The following is a 21,798-nucleotide window of genomic DNA, read 5'->3' as shown; positions in this document are numbered from 1 at the left end:
TACTATCATCATGGATGCCTTCCCGGGCTCTGCTGGCCTCTGGACGTTGTTGCTTGCTGCTGATCCCCGCACACACACATACACATACACAAACTCACACAAAAACACAGGAAGAGCAAAGTTTGCCGGACTAAGTAAAGTGCAATTTTCCGGCCAAGCTCCGGCTACAAAGACCAAGTCCAAGACCTTTTTTCTCTCCCGTTTGGAAGAAGAGCAAATATTTTTGCAATTTTCCTTACCAGCAATTGCAGATGATTGCTTTTCGTGTAAACTCATATTTTCAAACTGCTGGGTTCTTCCTGGGTCGTCCCCCTTAACCAAGTTGCCTGCCAGGACTAGTCGACCCCGATGTGGTCTGCGAGCTGTAATAAAGTACCTACGTCTCCTATGCCAGTTAGTTAGCTGCTCGGCCACTGTTGATCAAATAGATTGGGAGACGAGAGTAAACCCATTTTTGCCGAAAATGAGGTTAGTACGTTTCTCAAATTCATTACTGACCATGGCTATGAAATACTGGGGGAAGGCCCTTTCATTTTCATTTTGACACCCTTTGCTCGGAACAGTTCGTTTGGCTTGGGTGGGGTCGAAATTTGTCGGGTCTGATGATTTTGCACGTGGAGCGGAAAATTGAAAGCTGGGGATCACTGGGCACTCGGTTTGAGGGTAGGAGCAAACATGCACCGGACCATCAAAGACCTTGTTTTGGGAGGAATTTACTGGCACGTTTCAAGGAGAACTAGGGAAACTAAGTTTGAGTAATCGGCTTTGTGTTTATTTCGAGATTCATTGAGTGTGCTTTTGGTGCAATTGCAGGAAAAAAACTGAAAATGTATTGTACAATTCCTACTATATTATTGCTATTAATTTATTGCGACTTATCAAGCTGGCTTAGAACATTGAAAATATCCCCCTTAATCAGACCAAACCGTTGCACAGTCATTCAATATGCTTTGTTTAGGAGCATAATTTATTAAAGCAAAAACTGAACTTTGTAATCGTCTAAAATCAAAATTTAACATAGTTCAGGAAAAAAAATGTTTTTGAAGAGGTTTTATAAAAAAAATCTCAAAACTGGTATTCAGGGCGATCTTTAGAATGCTTCAAAGAGCGAAATGTTTCATCAAGAAATTTCTGAGCAATCGTTTTTTTTATCTTTTTTGTTTTGAATTTCTTCATTATTTCTTGGAAACTTTTTTATTTACATTTCAGGAAACTTGTCAAATGATGTGTTTTATGTGTCAAATACTCATCAAAATATGCTGTATAAAAACATTTTGAAAATTAAGTTTTAACTGAGTTTTTGAATATAGTGGATAAGGCCGATGCAAATATTTTTCAAAGTTTTTGTCCCTCAGCTCTGGCCGTTGTCGAGGGGGAGGCAAAAGAATAAAAAAATATTAATATTGAAATAACAAGCCATAGTTTCAACATTTGCATGGAAAAAGTGTTTTAAAATCTATTACACGCTAGTTCAGTTGTTTTGTAATCATTCGTTTTCAAAAAAATTAAGATTTGTCAAAACCAAAAATTTTTGCGAAAAAAAAAACCTTTGGCAATAATAAACATCGAAAATTCAAAAGATTTTTAAATAAACCAAAACATACTAAAAATGATTCTAAACGCATTAGAATACGTTTTAAATTGATTTCAGCTGATTGCACTTAAAATTCCATTGAAATTTGGAAGTTTTATGAAAAAATATGTTTTTTGCCCCCTAATTTTTCGGGCCAACTTTGAAGGGGGAGGAGACAAAAACATTAAATAAAATTTGTACCAGCCTTAACAGACATTGACATCCGCCGAATAATCCAGATGGTGATTTTTTGAGTTCTTATCTACCGATCATTCGTGCGTGAGAGAGGAGAGCCATGTTCCTTTCCGATTTTGTCTCTTGTTGAGCGCCAAAAGTTTTTTTTTTTTTGTTGAATAAGTTTTATAAATCTCATAATTTTCAAATACCTTGATTATTTTGCTTAGTTCCAAAAGTTTGGAGTGAATGATTTTGTTTCATTTATTTTTTGTTACAATATTGAAAATAGAATTTTATTTTCGTTCAAACATAAACAATTATTTGCGACGGTGTTTTGAACATTTTGAAATGAAAACACACGAATTTTAATGCTACTTTTAAATGCACTTTCAAGAGTAAAACATTTCATAAAACTTAATCTTTATTTTATTCTCTTGAAAATATGACTTTCTAAGCTAGCAACAGTGATTTGTAGTCCATTTCCGATATTATAACATGTTTTGTACCCATGCATTTTGTTAAACTATGATATTTATTCATTAAAAAAAAAAACAAAAATACCATTAACAATTTTAAAACTGATAAAATATTGGTTGTATAATCTAAATTAAAGCAAACAGGTGATATTTGTACACAAAAATTATGTAATAATCGATATATTCTTTTTTTTTACATTATTTAATAAGGTTTTATGAAACCTAAGCAAATCCCAAATATTCAAATACTCAACATCATAAACATATTATTTGGCAAGTTTCCTGAACAGTTATTTAAAAAGTTTCCACTTTTGAATGTAGCGATGACTTTTTTTCCTGAAAAGTTTATTCTAGAAAACACATCGTGCTATCTCTTAACTGTCAAAAGTTAGTTTTTTTCTCCATAGACTTACTCGCCAAAACTAGGCCATAATTATTCAGTTTTAGTTTTAGAACAAGGCCTGGCCGCCAAACCTTTTTGTTAAATTTTAAGAGCGAGTCTACGAGCAAAGCATACCCATTTCGCATCCTCCTCACCAATCTGCCTGAAATTTTCAGGGGTTGTTTGTACATATAAAACTAGCATCTGGCCAAAATATGAGCACTCTAGGCCAACGGGAAGTGGGGCAAATCGGGACCGAAAGTTGTATGGTTCAAAAACGTCAAAAATATTTTAAAAACTGTAACTTGGGCAAATCTTAACTAAATTTCAAAATTCAAAATGCATCTGAAAGGGCTTAAAAATTTCAACAAAATGCGCATTCCAATTGGTTAAATCTAAAGCGAGTTATTGCCATTTTAGTGAAAAAATAGCACAATTTTCGAACTCAAATAAAACAGTTTTACATCCAGATTTCAACTCGATTCAAACTGGAGCATGTCGGGGACATCTGAGACTACCATCTGAGACTGATAACGCTTTGGGTAAGGCAGTTTAACATATGAAATAGACACTTTTAATTAAAGTGAAATTTTTGGTTATGAATTTTTGCTCAAGGGAACCTCATAGATTTCATTTTCTGGCAATAATTTTATCATATTCGTGTTCCTGAGACAATTTCACAATATAAACATGGATGTTTATAAAATGTTTATTTTCATACATTCGTTTCCAAGGATACTAGATGACACCAGAAAAAATCAGCTTCTTAATTTTTTAAACTTAAATTTTTAAGGGTTAAAATGGATGAAAATAAACATTTTTATGCATGTTTTTATTGTAAAATTGTCACAGGAACCCGAATATGATTAAAATATCACCAGAAAATGGGATCAATGGAGTCCCATGAGCAAAAATTCACAACCAAAAAATTCACTAAAAGTAAAAGTGTCTATTTTATGTGTTAAACTGCCTTACCCAAAGCGTTCTCAGTCTCAGAAGGTAGTCCCCTGCAAGCTCCAGGTCAAATCAAGTTGATATCTGGATGGAACACTTTTTTATTTGAGTTTGAAAATTGTGCTATTTTTTCAGTAAAATGCCAATAGCTCGCTTTAGATTCAAACAATTGGAAGGCTTCAACCCGCATTTTGTTGGATTTTTTAGGCCCTTTCAGATGCATTTTGAATTTTGAAATTTAGTTAAGGTTTGCCCAAGTTACAGCATTTTTAAGATTTTTGACGCTTTTGAACCATAAAACTTTTTTTCCCGATTTGCCCCACTTCCCGTTGACCTAGAGTGCTCATATTTTGGTCAGATACTATTTTTATATGTACAAACAACCACTGAAAATTTCAGGCAGATTGGTGAGGTCCAAACGACGTCCCATACAAGGTATTGATCGACGGACTACGTCAATCTTGCACGTTATTAAGTTTGAACCACTGGGTCCTGTCCCGACTCTACCGACTTCAAAAATATCTCAGATACAAATTTGCTAAAAATAAGCCAAACTCGATTCTAGTTTTACGAGATTCGACGATTCTATAACTCCGAGTCCGGACCCGTATTGGTGTAGTTGTTGTATCCCAATGAATGCATCATCAACTCACGGATATTAACAAAATATACTCCTCTGATCCTGGACCGCCATGCCCGTGCCGTTTCGTCGGTAGATGGTGACATGGGACACTTAATTTCCCGTTTTCGTGAATCGCTAATGGAATTCAATTAATTCGGCCAGTTGAATTGTTTATGCTGACAAAGCGATTCAGTTGCACGGAAAATTTGGCTTTGCCATCCAAACACACGCACACATACACACACATAAATGTCATGTTTTTCCTTGGACCCCGTACGCGCTCGCACAAACACACTGCTATCACGGGAAATAGATAAATTAAATTTGAAGCAACATCAGAAGCAGAAGCTCCTGGCGAGCTTGGAAAGCTTTGAAAAGCCACCGCCCGCCGTATCTATACCGAAGCCCTGGTAGACTCGCCAGGTGAGACCGGGTGCGGAGTTGCGTTTGGAAATTGAAATGATCATCAAGTATTGAGAGCGCAGTACTTAATTTAAATTAATTATGAAGCTGCCAACGGAAATTGAGTTTATAATTGTTTTTAATACTCGAGAGCGATATTTATGCTTTCGCGTGTTCTTGGAAGTGTGTGTCTGAGAGAGAGAGATAGAGCGTGTTTGGAGTCGAGTCACCAATTAGAATTAATTACTTCTGATGGGCTATCTAGAATCACTTAGCTTAGAACATCTAAGTAAAGTAGTTACTTAGGAAAGTACGCAACTTACGGCCGTCATCCACAATCAACTTAGAAATTTTGCTGGGCTGATATACGTTGCTATGCAGTTGTTTGTTTACCTTTGATATTGAAACGTCAACTTACCGTAGATTTTGAAATTTTTCAAACCATACGTCAGTTTCTAATTTGATTACTTTTCCATTGTAGAAGCTCGGCTTCATTTCCATTGATTCAAATGCCTAAGCTAAGTGAAATTTTCTAAGCTAAGTGATTGTAGATAGGCCATCAGTTGTTCCACCGAAATGGAGCACGCATTTGTCATTGCTGTCTTGTAAATTATGGACGTTCAATTGTGACGATTTAAATATACAGTTAAACCTCGCATAGTGCGCAGGCGTTACGCTTTGTAATTCTCCGATTTTTTTTAAGCTGATTGTAGATTTGAACAAGACGAACAAATTGCTTTAAAAAGAATGCAAAAATACTATGCCGTGCTTGAGAAATCGACGAAATACAAAGCGTAACGCCTGCGCACTATGCGAGGTTTAACTGTATAAGAAATTTATTATTTAGCTGAACGATGCTGATTTGAATTTCTAAGAAAACTTGCACAATTTTTTAAATATTCATCCACCTAAAGGTTGATCGCAGCAAATTGTATTTTTTCCATCTTAAAAAATAACACCAACACAGTCCACAGCCATCTTTGACATAAACATTTTATCACTTCCAGTTTCCTTTCACGCTGAAAGACTTGCTGAAAGATGAAAAAGATTATTTTTATCAATCTATATATATAAAAAATTTCGACGGTTTTGTTCGAACGCGAATCAGTTCAATACGGAGCGTCGGATCGAGGTGCTCTTTGTTGCGTTGGGTTCGTATAAGTCCAAGGAAGGTTCTTACGCCAAAAAGTTACAACTTTGGCCACTCTGGAATCGATTCCGGAAAATCTGCAGATTGTATGGGAAAAGTTAAGTAAAATCAAATTTTGATCACAGGAGGCTGAGTAAGAAAAAAACAAAAAAACGTCAACAAACGAAAAAAAAGGCAGAACGAAGTTTGTCGGGTAAGGCTTGTTTTCTATATTTTTTTTAATTTTAAAGAAACTCACTAAATTTATAATTAAATTATCAATCCTGGAGGCCCAAATTATCCCAACAGCACCTGTACAGAAACTAAGGTGAAAGCTCTCAATCATCAGGCGACTTCCCGGCCAGCTTCGAAGGGCTCGTCCACTTTTCAGCCGAAACTCTTTTGGCCACTAAAACAGACGTGTTAACGAGTTTTCCAAACCACCATGGCTAAATTTGAATAACACATTGTTTGCCACAGGACCCTTCTAATTCCCACCCGTGCCCGAGGGATGTCTTTTTCTCTCGACTGCCAAAGCCAAACGTAAAACTCACCTCATGGAGGGCGTCGAACCGTTCATCCTTTGGGTTCGGTTCCCTCAACAGTGGGGCGTCGATTGGAGGGAGGGGAGAGTTCACAATATAGGAAGCCGTCGACGACTGTATCTTGTTCAGCAGTGCCTCTCGATGAGGGAGGAGTACATCGAAGGTTTAAAGTAAACATAAATGCGGGAACATGAACCCCGTATAGAGAGGTGGGATTTGCTCACCGAATAAGTCCTCCCCTCCCCTTCGACAAGATCCCAGCAGGTTATCTTTTCGCCTGTGTGTCAAGTGCTTCCGGGGGAGCTACGGGGGTTGCTCGATGGCAGAAGCTCCAGAATCGGTGCTGGAAGGCTGTCATCGTATAATACAGGGATGCCGGATGCCCAATAAATATTATGCCTTTAAAAGATTCCATAAAAAAAATAAAACGCATTTTAGAGTTCGACATTTCAAAAACTTTGTATTTTAATTATTTTTTGAAAGAATGAATTGATGTTGGAAAATTATTTTCTGAGCAATTCAAATTTAATGAAATTATCAACAGAAAATGGAGTCACTCTTACAAAAATCGGAAAAAGTGAAGACTCTTTGGTTTTCGTGAAATTTTGTCCTAATTTTAACCCTAAGCACGAAGGAAGGACCCATCACATTTTATTTTTAACATTCGAAAAACAAAAAAACCGGTTTCCAATGAAAATAGCATCAAGATCAAGACAAATAATGGTGTTTATTTTAATCAGATTTTAGAGTACCAAGAAATTGTCGTGAATTTCAAATCCTTTATGCTAAGCATGTCACGATTTCTTTTTTTTTTTTGCTGTGGAAAATAACTAGCTCTACTAATAAAAGAAATAAAAAAGTTTCCAGAAGATTCACAACTTCATGGATATTTTATGTATTAGTGTAATTTTTTTTTTAAGGGTTTCAAAAATATCAGGAATTTAAAATTTGATGTTTCAAATGACTCTTAGAAAACCTTATTTCACTGATTACTTTTCTATCTGAGGCTTTCAGCAATCAAATCCTCAACATTTAAAAAAAAACAAATTGAAAATTATAATTTTTGAACATTCTTTGTGAAACTACTTATACCTTTCGTATTATTCTCGAATGACAAAACGCCAAAAATAACAGTACTTTAAGGTACTTTTCTGCATTAATTTGAGTACTGAATAGTTCATCTTTCCAGCGTTTGTATCGAAAAGTAATATTTTCCGACACTGTTTTGGAGTTCGGCACTTAAGTCGCTGAAAAAAACTTCTTTTTGCTGCTTGTTGCCTTAACAACTGTTTACAGCTTTTCTATATTTTGGTATTTTTGGTGCATTTTTATCAAAAACTAAAAATAATATGGTCTTCGTCTACCTACAACTGTTCAATGCCATCAAAATGATTCGATAACCTTTTCTAATAATATTTTTATTTCTCTGTCAAACTGTATAGAGATATGTATAAGCCAACTTATGACGCCAAATCGTCGATTCAATAGGCAAATAGTTTATGCAAATTGGAGACATGCAGCCATGGACAGAACTTGTTGGCGGAGAATCGTGCAGCAGGCCAAGCTAATGGAGTAGCGCCAATAAAAGCAAAAAAAAGCAAGTTTATGCAATATGTTGCAAAAAGAAGATCCAACGAGGTTTACCGACTTTTTTTTCAATTTCAAAAAACGCATATTAATAGTAGTTTATGCAACAAGTTCGCTTCGCTTCGCTTCGCTTCGCTTCGCTAGGAGACGGTGATTTTAGCGGATTGCAGACTGGATTTTCGCCATGTGATGTGATGATTGTCTAAGCCCAAGTTGCCTAGGAATCGATAATTGGGAATAGAACCAATTCCACCTGAACCAGATTCTCACCACCATGGCAGCCGTCCATTGCCGGCCGCTCCCATCTCCACCGCGCACCAGGGACAAGGATAGGGGATTTGGAAGACGGGAAGTGTTGATGCTCCACTTTTTTCAGAGTATTAAGGGAAAATCTCCACGGTATCCTCAAGTAAGTTTCGCTTGGAGTTGGACGGTTTTTGGGAAGGTGAATGGTCTGAGGAGCCACCCTAGGCGAGTGGTAACGACCGTTTGCATTGTTGTTCGAATTCTTCGTGTGTTCTCATTTCTAATGGGAAAGCTTTCAATTCTTCTCATCTCTTATTGGATGAATTCTATCAGTCGCCCAGGCTATTTATAGCGAGGTATTTTTAGATTCAATTTCAACTGCGCTTGCAATCTTGCATGCAATCTTGTTTGAGTTCTGATGTTCAACTTGCATTCAATTTTGATTCTTTTTGTCCGATTCTTGGATTCAACTATACCAGTCTAATACCTCCTCAAGCTACCAATGCTCCACGGTTAAGTGGAAAGCATTTTTGCTTGCCAATCCTAAGGACAGGGGATCGAACCCCGCCGTGAGCTTTTTCATGATTTTCCATTAATTCCAAATTTAATGAGTCCAGAACATTCTCGTTGGGAGCAGATGGGTATCGAACCCAGAACCATTCGCTTATAAAGCGAACATCGTAACCATTCAGCCACGACCGCTTCTTAATAGTAGTTTATGCAACAAGTTGAAAAAAAAAAGATTTTCTCCGCACGAGTCGTAAATTTTTCCAACGAGGTTCACCGAGTTGGATAAATACGACGAGTGCTGAAAAAATCAAGTTTTGCAACAAGTTCCATACAACATTTTTTGGAATTCCGAAAAACACCCATTGAGTGAAGTTTTAAGTCAAATTTTCATGTATTTTTCAATAAATCGTTTAAATCAAAACAATGTTGAAAAGTGTTACTTTTCGAAACAAGTGCTGAAAAGTTCAACTTTTCAGCACCCATTTCAGTGCTGAAAAGTAGTTCTTTCAGCATTTATTTTGAAAAGTGTTGCTATTCGATTCTGTTATTTTTGGTACAGAAAAGTAGGCTATTTTGTCGTTCAAGAATGACAGGAAAAGTAAGTAGTTTCACGACGGAATTGCAAAAAGGTTATTTTAACTATCTAGCCTCATTTCAATTGTGTTTTTGTCAAACTAGTTTTTGAAGGGAAACCAAAGTTTTTTTTCTGTAATCCTTGGATTTTTTTACAATCATCAAGAATCCAGAGATCAAGGAAGTAGTTTTGAATGAGAAATTCTCGAATTTTCCGTATTTTATTTTATCATTTTGTAAAATGGTTGTTCTACTGCGAATTTAAACTTCCAACAACATTAGGGGAGAGTGGGGATACTTGATCCCCGGGGACACTTGATCCCAAGCCTGTATCTCGTCAGCATATGGGTAAAACAATCAGTTTTGTTCTAGAAAGTTGTGCGAAATTAACTAAAACTCATTGTAGAAAACAAAGAAAAAAATTAAAAAATGTTTAGATTGAGTTACACATATTTTTCTTAAACGAGCTGCAAAAAACTTCCAAGAGATCTTTTTTTTTGTTTTGATATGTATAGAAAACACTCAAAAATTATTTAAAAAAATATTTTTTATGCATGAATTGTTTGATAAACTTATCAACTCCAAAACCCTTACGCATTTGATGTTAAATTTATCGTCATACTATTGTTACAATCAATTGTTTAAAAAAGTGCGTTTAGGGAGACTTGATCCCTGCATTTTTACAGTCACTGGAATCAGCCTCAAGATTAATTAATTGGGCTGGGTTTTCATACATAGTTTCCTTTAGTATAGTTGTACATAACTTACTGCAGTTTGAACCTTTTTTCAAAAGTTTTGTAAACAATTTTTTTAAAAAACGCTTGGCATGATTCGAAGAGTTCATCTGATGAAATATCCTTATTAGCCAAACATAGATGAATGTTTAAGCTTTCAATTCATGAAAAAAGTTTATAGTTTTGTGAGAAATTGACAGAGTTATGTACGATACAAAAAAGGGGATCAAATCTCCCCACTCTCCCCTACTCAAAAATGCAAGTTGAAACATCCTACATTGTGAACATCATTATTATTTTCACTTTGAACACCCCTAAGCAAAACCAAACGCTTTCGTCGGACCAGGGGTTCAAAAGACGAGCCTGTGGATAATAACATAGACCGAAAATCATCTCCTAAATCTAATTTAAAGTTTACATTTCACCCCCCGTCCGCGCTCTTCCACGGTAGTATCACTTTTTCCGGGGTGGCAAACATCACACCACACACCCCCTGCTGCTGGTTTTGCTCTGCACCGGAACTCCACAACATCCCCTTCGGATCAACTCCCAGACATCAGACTCGTCCTGACGATGATGGTGACGACAGTCGGCCCAACAGTCGGTAGAACCGGTAGAACATTGACGACATTACCTCAGCAGACGATGTGCAGTTATACGTTAAACCATCATTTCGTCTACAATTTATGTTTATCAAATGCTGATTACGGTACGTGATGATGAACATGTTGGTCGGGAGAGCTGGCACGGCAATCAAAGGGCGATGTTTGTGGTTTTGTGGGGGGCTGGCTGGCGGCACTGCTAGTGGAATCGTCACCTGTCGTTGGCAGAGGTTTTAAGTTTTGGGTTGTGAGCAGTGTTGCCATTAATTTTGATTTAAAGGTTTTAATAGCAAACAAGCTTTTTGCTCTGATTTAGCAAACCTCATTTGAAATCATTGGTTTAATTTATAAATGTTGATTTCCTCTTCCGTTTTCAAGCACTCCGGCAATCTCAGCTGAAGTAAGCATTGAATTGGAAACAAATTTCCCAAATTGATATTAGAGAACTTTATCGACCATTTTATTTCACTTTAGGATCAGATTCGAATTGAATCGCTGCGGCAGTCCAACTCGAACAATAGAAGACTAGGGCAAAAAAAACTTTTCCCATAAGAAGCACAACGAGTGAACACGTGACTTCTGGAACCAGGCCAGATCCTGATTTATCACTACCGATGAAGAGATACTACGATTTAAGTTAACTCTGCCTGGAACGACGAGTCTATTAAATTTTGGTTAGTCACCGACTGCGACGAAACAAAAAAAACTAACTTAATCCACCTATGTGGTTAGAGCCTTCCTCACTCATTACCAACAATTGCTTATATGATGGGGTTGTACACAAATTTTATCTATTTTTTAGATCCGGAATAAAAAAGTACATAAATATCACTTAAGTGGCCATATCTCGAGACAGGGTTGCCAGATCTTCAATGTTTTGGACTCGTTGGAAAGGTCTTTTGATAACCTAACCAACGATGGGTATCCAACATAGTTTACATACAGGATCCGGACATAGTTTACATACATTTAAGTGAGATTCGACTTCCGAAAAGTTCATCAATATCACTTAAGTGGATAAATCTCGAGACAGGGTTGCCAGATCTTCAATGTTTTAGACTCGTTGGAAAGGTCTTTTGATAACCTAACCAACGATGGGTTGGATGGTGGATCCGGATATAGTTTACATACATTTAAGTGAGATCCGGCTTCCAAAAAGTACATCAATGTCACTTAAGTGGACATATCTCGAGGCAGGGTTGCCAGATCTTCAATGTTTTAGACTCGTTGGAAAGGTCTTTTGATAATCTAACCAACGATGGGTTGGATGGTGGATCCGGACATAATTTACATACATTTAAGTGAGATCCGGCTTCCGAAAAGTACATCAATATCACTTAAGTGGACATATCTCGAAACAGGGTTGCCAGATCTTCAATATTTTAGACTCGTTGGAAAGGTTTTTTGATAACCTAACCAACGATGGGTTGGATGGTGGATCCGGACATAGTTTACATACATTTAAGTGAAATCCGGCTTCCAAAAAGTACATCAATGTCACTTAAGTGGACATATCTCGAGGCAGGGTTGCCAGATCTTCAATGTTTTAGACTCGTTGGAAAGGTCTTTTGATAATCTAACCAACGATGGGTTGGATGGTGGATCCGGACATAATTTACATACATTTAAGTGAGATCCGGCTTCCGAAAAGTACATCAATATCACTTAAGTGGACATATCTCGAAACAGGGTTGCCAGATCTTCAATATTTTAGACTCGTTGGAAAGGTCTTTTGATAACCTAACCAACGATGGGTATCCAACATAGTTTACATACAGGATCCGGACATAGTTTACATACATTTAAGTGAGATTCGACTTCCGAAAAGTTCATCAATATCACTTAAGTGGATAAATCTCGAGACAGGGTTGCCAGATCTTCAATGTTTTAGACTCGTTGGAAAGGTCTTTTGATAACCTAACCAACGATGGGTTGGATGGTGGATCCGGATATAGTTTACATACATTTAAGTGAGATCCGGCTTCCAAAAAGTACATCAATGTCACTTAAGTGGACATATCTCGAGGCAGGGTTGCCAGATCTTCAATGTTTTAGACTCGTTGGAAAGGTCTTTTGATAATCTAACCAACGATGGGTTGGATGGTGGATCCGGACATAATTTACATACATTTAAGTGAGATCCGGCTTACGAAAAGTACATCAATATCACTTAAGTGGACATATCTCGAAACAGGGTTGCCAGATCTTCAATATTTTAGACTCGTTGGAAAGGTCTTTTGATAACCTAACCAACGATGGGTATCCAACATAGTTTACATACAGGATCCGGACATAGTTTACATACATTTAAGTGAGATTCGACTTCCGAAAAGTTCATCAATATCACTTAAGTGGATAAATCTCGAGACAGGGTTGCCAGATCTTCAATGTTTTAGACTCGTTGGAAAGGTCTTTTGATAACCTAACCAACGATGGGTTGGATGGTGGATCCGGATATAGTTTACATACATTTAAGTGAGATCCGGCTTCCAAAAAGTACATCAATGTCACTTAAGTGGACATATCTCGAGGCAGGGTTGCCAGATCTTCAATGTTTTAGACTCGTTGGAAAGGTCTTTTGATAATCTAACCAACGATGGGTTGGATGGTGGATCCGGACATAATTTACATACATTTAAGTGAGATCCGGCTTCCGAAAAGTACATCAATATCACTTAAGTGGACATATCTCGAAACAGGGTTGCCAGATCTTCAATGTTTTAGACTCGTTGGAAAGGTATTTTGATAACCTAACCAACGATGGGTTGGATGGTGGATCCGGACATAGTTTACATACATTTAAGTGAGATCCGGCTTCCAAAAAGTACATCAATATCACTTTAGGGGCCATATCTCGAGACAGGGTTGCCAGATCTTCAATGTTTTGGACTCGTTGGAAAGGTCTTTTGATAATCTAACCAACGATGGGTCGGATGATGGACCCGAACATTGTTTACATACATTTAAGTGAGATCCGGATAATTGTGAAAACACATTTTTATACATAACTTTTGAACTACTTATCGAAACTTCAATCTGTATAAAACTCGATCTATGGGACCCTAAACCAAGTCGAATGCAACAGGTTTGGGTCAAATCGGTTCAGCCAGTGCCGAGAAACATGAGCTAGTTTGTTGGTCACATACATACATACACACACACATACACACAGACATTTGTTCAGTTTTCGATTCTGAGTCGATTGGTATACATGAAGGTGGGTCTACGACGTTTTTATACAAAGTTCATTTTTAGAGCAGGATTATAGCCTTACCTCAGTGAGGAAGGCAAAACTGTACGGCACAAGCCAAGATAATCTATCGCATCAGTTATTCTCACCTTGGGTGATTTATCGATTGATCATTATTAGTAGCATGGTTGCGAGCTTCATTGCGAAGCTTTTTTTGTGTGTGGGAGGACCAACGGCAGCACGACCATAAATGATAAACGTCCACGGCCACGGACTATGCCGAGGAGGCAGGCAAAGATGAAAAATGTGATTCCAGCCGGGACAATAAGATTAGGGAAAACAATAAAATGATGATACCCTAGGAAAGCCTATCACCTTTTTCCGACCGATTTCGGAATCCTTTCTTGCGTGGTATCAGTTGGCACAGTGGTGCTGGTGTGAACGGAAATTGGTCATATTTTAATAAGATAATGTCATGATAAAAAAAATAAATCAGAATTAAATTTAAACAATATATCTAAATGATTTATGGATACAAAAATGAGATATTTTTTTCATTTTGGTTTCTGATATTTTCGAAATAATTTCAATAATAATAAAAGTTTATAAAAAGTTACTTTTTGCGTTTCTCTTTGTTTAGTCGATCGTGTCTGTCGCGGGTGACGATGAATGGTTGTAATCGACACAATCAACTTTTTCAAAACTTTTTTTTTCGTTAAATTGCAATAACTCGTGATGATTATAAGCAAACCTCTTAAGTTTATATATCATTTTTTGTATTTTTCTACTCTACAACATTATAGAACATTGTTACACTCTAAACAATAACTCTGTAAAGTTAGAGAAAACACGAAATTTTAAAATGAAAAATTTTGATCTAAATGAAAAAATGACCCTTCTGTGTTAATGTATTCCTGATTTTTTTAATTTGAGTTCAATTTGAAAAATAAATAAAATTTCCCTTAAAATTACATATTTTAAATTTGTTTACAATTAAGTAACAAAAATGGCTGAAATTTCAAAACATTTTTAGTGTTTTTTTTTTCGATGAAATAAGATTTTTTTCGGAATTTCGAGTACGCCTTCAAATCGGGCGTCCAATTTTACTTAAAGTCCCTTTGACATCATCTCATCACTTTTTCAGGCTGCTTTTTACGAAAAACATGTTTTTTATCGCATGTTCAAAATTGAAGAGGTCGTATCGCCCTTCCATCAAAAAATGGACCTCGGGCTCGTGATCTATCATTATCGTTATTTCGATTATATTCATCGGAGAATATCTTTAAAAAAATAATAATAAAATTTCAATGATTTGACTAAGAATATATTTTTAATTGTAGTAGGTATCAAATTTTCAACGCTTTCACTAAGAATTTTTTTTTAATGTTGTAAGTTTCAAAATATAAATATGTACTCAAAATTGTTCACAAAATAACGTATTTTTTTCGAAAACACTAAAATTTTCATAATTCATAATTCATAATATAGGTATCAAACGAAGCAAAATTTTGTATGTGTTTTCACTTTATTAAAGTATTTTTTCGAAAGTACTCAAATTTTCATAATTTGCAATATGGGTATCAAACGAATTGAAACTTTGTGTGTGTTTTTTTTTTTCAATTTATTAGAGTATTTTTTTTAAATACTAAAATTTTCACAAATTACCGTTTTTTTTAAATACTCAAATTTCCAAAATATGCAATATGGATATAAATCGAAGCGAAATTTGGTATGCTTTTTCATATTATAAGAGATTTTTTTTTGAAAATTCCAAAATTTCCACAAAATATCGTATTTTTTGAAATACAGTCCAGACTCGATTATCCGATGCCTTGATTATCCGAAATTCGATTATCTGAAGGTTTGTATGGGACCTCGAATAATCGAAGCACGAACAAATAAATTTTTTTCGTGTTTTTTTATTTTCTTATTTTTTACATTAAACTTGAGTTTTGCAATTTGTTTAGTATTTTCGAAAAAATACGGTACTTGTAAACAAATTTCTATGTAACAAAAAAAATTCTACTAATGTTAAAAAAAATTCGCTACGTTTGATAGCCATATTATAAATATTATTATAAAATACGGTATTTTGTGAATACCGTAACCATATAGCATATTTTAAAAAAAATGTTTTTTAAAACAACTCTATTGATGCGAAAAAGCAATCCAAATTTCGCTTCGTTTAATATTCATATTGCATATTTAGAAAATTTGAGTATTTTCGAAAAATAGGTAATTTGTGGAGGGCCTCGTGGCGCGGTGGTTAGCGGCTTCGGCTGCCGATCCCTAAGTTGCTATGGGGCGTGGGTTCAACTCCCGCCTTATCCTCCTGGCCTTCTATCGGATGGGGAAGTAAAACGTCGGTCCATTTGCGTAAAAGAGGTTTTGAGTGACTCACCACACATAACCTTCGAACGCCTAGAAATGAGCAGAAACTTGCAACAGAGATCATAAAAGACCCGGGGGTCGTTAAAGTGGATTGCTTTGCTTTGGTAATTTGTTAAAATTTTAGTATTTAAAAAAAACTCTAATAAAGTGAAAAAAGCATACAAAATTTCGCTTTGTTTGATACCCATATGGCATATTTTAAAAATGTGAGTATTTTCGAAAAAAATACGGTGATTTGTGATTTTTTTAGTACTGTACAAAAAAACTCTAATAAACTGAAAAAGTATGCAAAATTTAGCTTTCTTTGATTCCCATATTGTAAATTATTAAAATTTGAGTACTTTTGAAAAAATATGGTATTTTGTGACTAATTTTTTGTACATATCTTACTTTGATACTCAGACCGTTGCAAATATTTTTTTAAGTTTATGTCCTTCGACTCTGATCGAGGGAACAAAAACTAAAAAAGTGAAAAAAATAAATTACAGGCCACGGTGTAAATATTTGAACGAAAAAAGTGTTTGAAAATGTAAGTATTGACGAACATTTTATTTTTTCGAGAAAAAAGTATTTGCGATGCTGTACATTGGAATTTCATAAAAAATCCAAATATTTTTATTCCAGCCCAAACATGCTAAATATGATTATCAATGCAATGAAAAAAGAAAAAAAAAGGATTTTAGATTGTTCTCAGTTGATTAAACCTGGGGGTGAAAAGAGAGAAAGCGTTATGTGATTTTCGAATGATCCCACTTTTTTTTCATCATCAAAGTAGGAGGTGGTTCAAGCACAAGCGTAACTTTTTCCGTGCACTTGAATAATTAAATAATAATCTGTTGTGCGTTTTATTTTAAGTTTTTAGATCAGTATGAAGTATTCAGCCAATTTTGCACATACCCCAAACGACGGTCGGGTAAAAGAGATCTCTTCCGGTTTTCGGGAGACAAGGAACTGCGTCAGAAATGGTTGGAGATATGCGAAGTCGGTTTGTAACAAAATGTAAACAAGAGCTCCCGGATGTGCAGTACACATTTTGAGACAAAGTATACCGCCTGGAAAAATAACGTTATGTACAAGCAAAAGGGATCCGTGCCCACCATTTGAACGGAATCGACTGATGAAGACGACCTCCGAATGAGTGCTTACAAGGGAATTAGCCAGCAGGAAGTGGGTCCAATGGAGGAAGAAAGGCTCGACGACAATTTTTCTGGAAATGAGCCCTTTTTCAGCGAGCTTGAAATCTCTCATGTTTTTGCGTGGATTTGACTAACTCTACGAACTCAAACGACGTTAATAACAAATATTCCTAGAAGTTAACTTCAACACCAGCTACTTAAAATTTATTGTTTCCAACGTCTAGTCTCGAAAAAGGTGTAGTTTCACCGGTTTCATATCCCTTACAAAAAAAAACTACAATTGATTTTTACAATAATTTACCTTATGATCAATAACAATACTTGCTGCTTCTGACGAACAGTTAAATGGTTCCGCTTTGACAATTCAAAACGGTTCCGCTTTTGAGCCCCTCTATTCACCCCCAGGATTAGACTTCTATTTCCATTGAAATTTTGATGTTTTTTGAAAAAAAAAAAATGTTTTACCCCCTGATTTTTCTTATCTCCGATAGAATTATCGAAATAACGATAACAAAACGATAGATTATCGTTATCATCCCGAAGCCTTAATAATTTTATCGTTAACAACCTAGAGAACTAACTTAATGAAAATGGTTGTATTTTTGACCACCATTCCCTAATTCTTCATCCCACTGTCCATCGTATGGTCCCATCTCACGCTGGCCAGCAGAGTGGTGCTTGTGGCGGTGGTTGGTGATCCCTGACAGGTCCAAAAAGGTCCAGAGCATTCAGCATCAGCATCTTCCTCGTCCAGGCAACCAGATGGTGGTTGGCAGCCCCAAAAATAATTTTCGCATAAATCACACATCAGAAGCTGTTTTATGGGCTTGCCGGTGCTCGAAATGAAACCATTTCGCCTCTTTCTCTTATTTTTTTCAAGGGTCAGTGAGAAAATTGCTGCCGTTTTTCTTCCAACGCCCGATCCTGGTGGCGTGTGGTGTTTCTGCGTCCACGTGGTACCATAATTCATATCCAGGAGGGGGTGATTTCTTGGGCCGATTTCCGATGGCACCTCGAAAATTAATAGTTTGATTTTGCCCTTTTTTGCATCCAGTTTTGGGTGTTGTCTTTTATCAGTGTACAACAGACATCGCCAATGGTCAATGGTATTTATTGCTTTATTCCAAGCCAAGGTTGAATTATGTCCGTGATATAAATTATCTTCGCATGAAGTTATGAGGAAAAACGGGAATCCTTTTTGCACCCCCCAACAAATACCTGTACAAAATGAACCCAACCTGAACCAACCTTGCGCTAAATTATTGAAAAACATAAACTGTTGATCAATATTTCCTGCGCTCAGCAAATGGACAAATTGAAAAACAACTTTCCCTTTGCTGTTCAAAGACCAGGTGAAGAAACAAGAACCAAGTTTACAGCATATGTGGCACAGTGTGGGTGTGTGTGGAGCCCAATTCCCAGCCTGTTTACTTTCAATTTCTTCACATCCTTGGGTGGACACACAGGCTTCCCGTTCCCGAGTTTTAAACGGCAGACAATCTGAGTATCTTTTTTTGTTTGATTTGCCGTTATCGATTGTTAATATTCTTTTAGGGACATGCATGGTTGGTTGCATAACCTACAATTTCTTTCTTGATTTGTACAGTTTGTACAAAAAAAGTGTGTACATTTCTTAGACCCTATATACACATTAGACTGACTTGCGTTGTATGGAAAATTAAAATAAAAGACAATTAAACCAGAACAAAGTTTTTTATGCCTTTTGGGCCTCAAAACAGCATTTCAATTTTGTATGGGAATTACTATGAAAAAAAAAACCCCTTTTTTAAGAAAGGGTGGTCCGATTTTGCTGAAATTCAAGATTCTTACATAATTTGATAGTAGAGCAATTCTCTACCAAAACCGGAAATGGATTTTATTTGTATTTTTTGATTTGGCTCAAACTTTGTGGGGGCCTTCCCTATGACCAAATAAGCTATTTTGCGTCATTTGTTCACCCATACAAGTCTCCATACAATTTTGGCTGCTGTCCATACAAAAATTGTATGTAAATATTCAAACAACTGTAAATTTTGAGTGAATTTTCTGATCAATTTGGTGTCTTCGGCAAAGTTGTAGGTATTGTTGAGGACTTTTGAGAAAAAAATAGGCACACGGAAAAAAATTTGCAGATTTTTTTATTAACTTTTTTTTTCACAAAAATTCAATTTCCCGAAATACGTATTTTTTGATTTTCGAGATTTTTTGATATGTTTTAGGGGACAAAAATCCGCAACTTTTGAGCCATAGAGAAACATGGTCAAAAATTCTGCTGCCGAGTTATGATTTTTTGAAAAAATAGTGATTATTGGAAAAAATCGAAGTTTCATGCAAAAACAAATTTGACATTATTTTTTAATGCAAAATTAAATTTGCAATCGAAAAGTACTTTACAGATTTTTTGATAAAGGGCTCCGTTTTCAAGATATATCCACCGAATGTTTGATTTTAGCGAAATATTTTCAGTTTTTCGATTTTTAAAAATAGTGACTATGAGTGACCATTTCTAAAAACATTTTTTTTTGAAAAGTTCAGAATTTTTTTTCTTTTTCTTAAAGCGGCTCTATCTCAGCAACCCGAGGTCCAATCTTCAATGTCTCTTAGACAATTTTATAGCAAATTTTCTGAATAATGGTTCATTAAAATTTTATCCATCGTAAGCACGAAGGTTTTTGATGATTCAGTTTTCTAATTCAAATCACAATCATCATCACCAACATTTTGTTAAATTTGCTCGTGCAAGTATTGTCGTGCAAGAGTTGGCCCGCCTCTTCCTTTCACTGGCTCTCTCTTTCCTCCAAACATTATCATAAAGTCCCCTCGGTCCTCATTGCGAATGTCCTCGTATTGCTCTTCATAGATTATCACCTGCAAAGAAATCATCAACAATCTTACTCACCAATTGCACCTCCACAGTTGCAGCAGTGTGCACTTCGATTTGCCGATTCAACTTAGCCAAATAGTGTGATTTTCACCTTTCACATCCTCTTACTTCACAATTAACAACACAAACTCAACAAACCGACCGCTCTCGTTCAAATCCTGACTTCAAATGACAGACGTAAACAAACCCAAGTTTATCTTTTAAATATTCAACCAATTGTTAATTATATTCAACCAAAAAAATTTTTGATTTTCCTAAAACCAAAGCTAACAGTCGAGCATATTCATTCGAGTTCGGGAAATCTGTTAGCTTTTTGCCTCTAGCATTTCACGGTGTGTTTGCTGAGCAACCTTAAGGAGAAAAAATAGTCATCGCTACTTTCAAATGTGTCTTACAGGAAATTTTCTCAGCTTTCCAATGCTTCTAAGAGCGAAATTTATCATCGAGAAATTTCTGAGATATCTTTATTTTGAGTTTTTTGATTTAAAATCCTTCATTATTTATTGAAAACTTTTTAATAACAGTTTAGGAAACTTGTCAAATGACGTGTTTTATGCGTCGTTTACTAATACAAATGTGCAAAATTATACAATAAACAACTTTGTAAAAGGTTGCAAATTGCTAAATATTTTAAAAATTAATTTTTAATTGAGTTTCTGAATATGCGGGATTTATTGAGAAATTAAAACCAGAAAACCGTATTTAAATATGTGTTTACAAGAATTAATAGATTATTACACAATTTTTGTGTACAAATATCAGCCATCTGCTCTGATTTAGCTTGGATTTAGCTGATACAATCGAAAGTTTTGCAGGTTTGAGATTGTTAAGGGTAATTAGATTTTTATTAGGTTGTTTTTCGGCTCAGCAGTCAGAGACAAATTCAAAAACTTGTAGTTTTTTCTTTATTCCGACGTTTCGACGCGATATGCGGTCTTCTTCATGGGATTAGAAGACCGCATATCGCGTCGAAACGTCGGAATAAAGAAAAAACTACAAGTTTTTGAATTTGTCTCTGACTGCTGAGCCGAAAAACAACCTAATTGTGTAATACAGTCGAGAACAACGCTTCATTAGATTTTTTATGAATAAAAATCAAATTTCCTTAACCAAACATTAACCAGTTGCATGGATACTAATACATGTTATTTACTTGAAATTGAACTACAAATTACTGTGTAAAGTTTCATGAGTATGAAAGGGATTTTTAGCTTTTTTTTTTGTATGAAATGATCAAATAATCAGCAATGTTATAGAAGTCTTAGCTGTTTTAAAAACATTTTACAAGTATCTTGAGTTTTGTTCAAATAGCTTGTAATGAAGGCTTCTGTTTGATTTTTTGTTAACGGTGCACATCAACCAGAGCTTTTGCACCCAGATTTTTATTACAGACATTTTAGTATCTTCAAAACTACGGCAACTATCGATATAATTTGTTATTCATCCCCTAAGCTACTATTTCCATAAAGATATACAACAAAAATTTTCGATTTTTATTATCAAATTATTTCAGGATTGGGTCCGTAAGTTCAACAATTTTGGAATAAGAAGACAACAACTTTCTTGGTTGCTGTGTACCCTTAAAATTAATATTTTATTTTTGTTTTAACAAAAAAAAAATGTTTATGAAGGTGTTTTCAACATTCTCAGTTGAAACACCAAATTTTAATGATACTTTCAACAGT

This window comes from Culex pipiens, chromosome 3, assembly GCF_016801865.2.
Source record: "Culex pipiens pallens isolate TS chromosome 3, TS_CPP_V2, whole genome shotgun sequence".
NCBI classification, from domain to species: domain Eukaryota; kingdom Metazoa; phylum Arthropoda; class Insecta; order Diptera; family Culicidae; genus Culex; species Culex pipiens.
The sequence above is the reverse complement of the archived record's forward strand: the minus strand, read 5'-3'. Positions refer to the sequence as shown.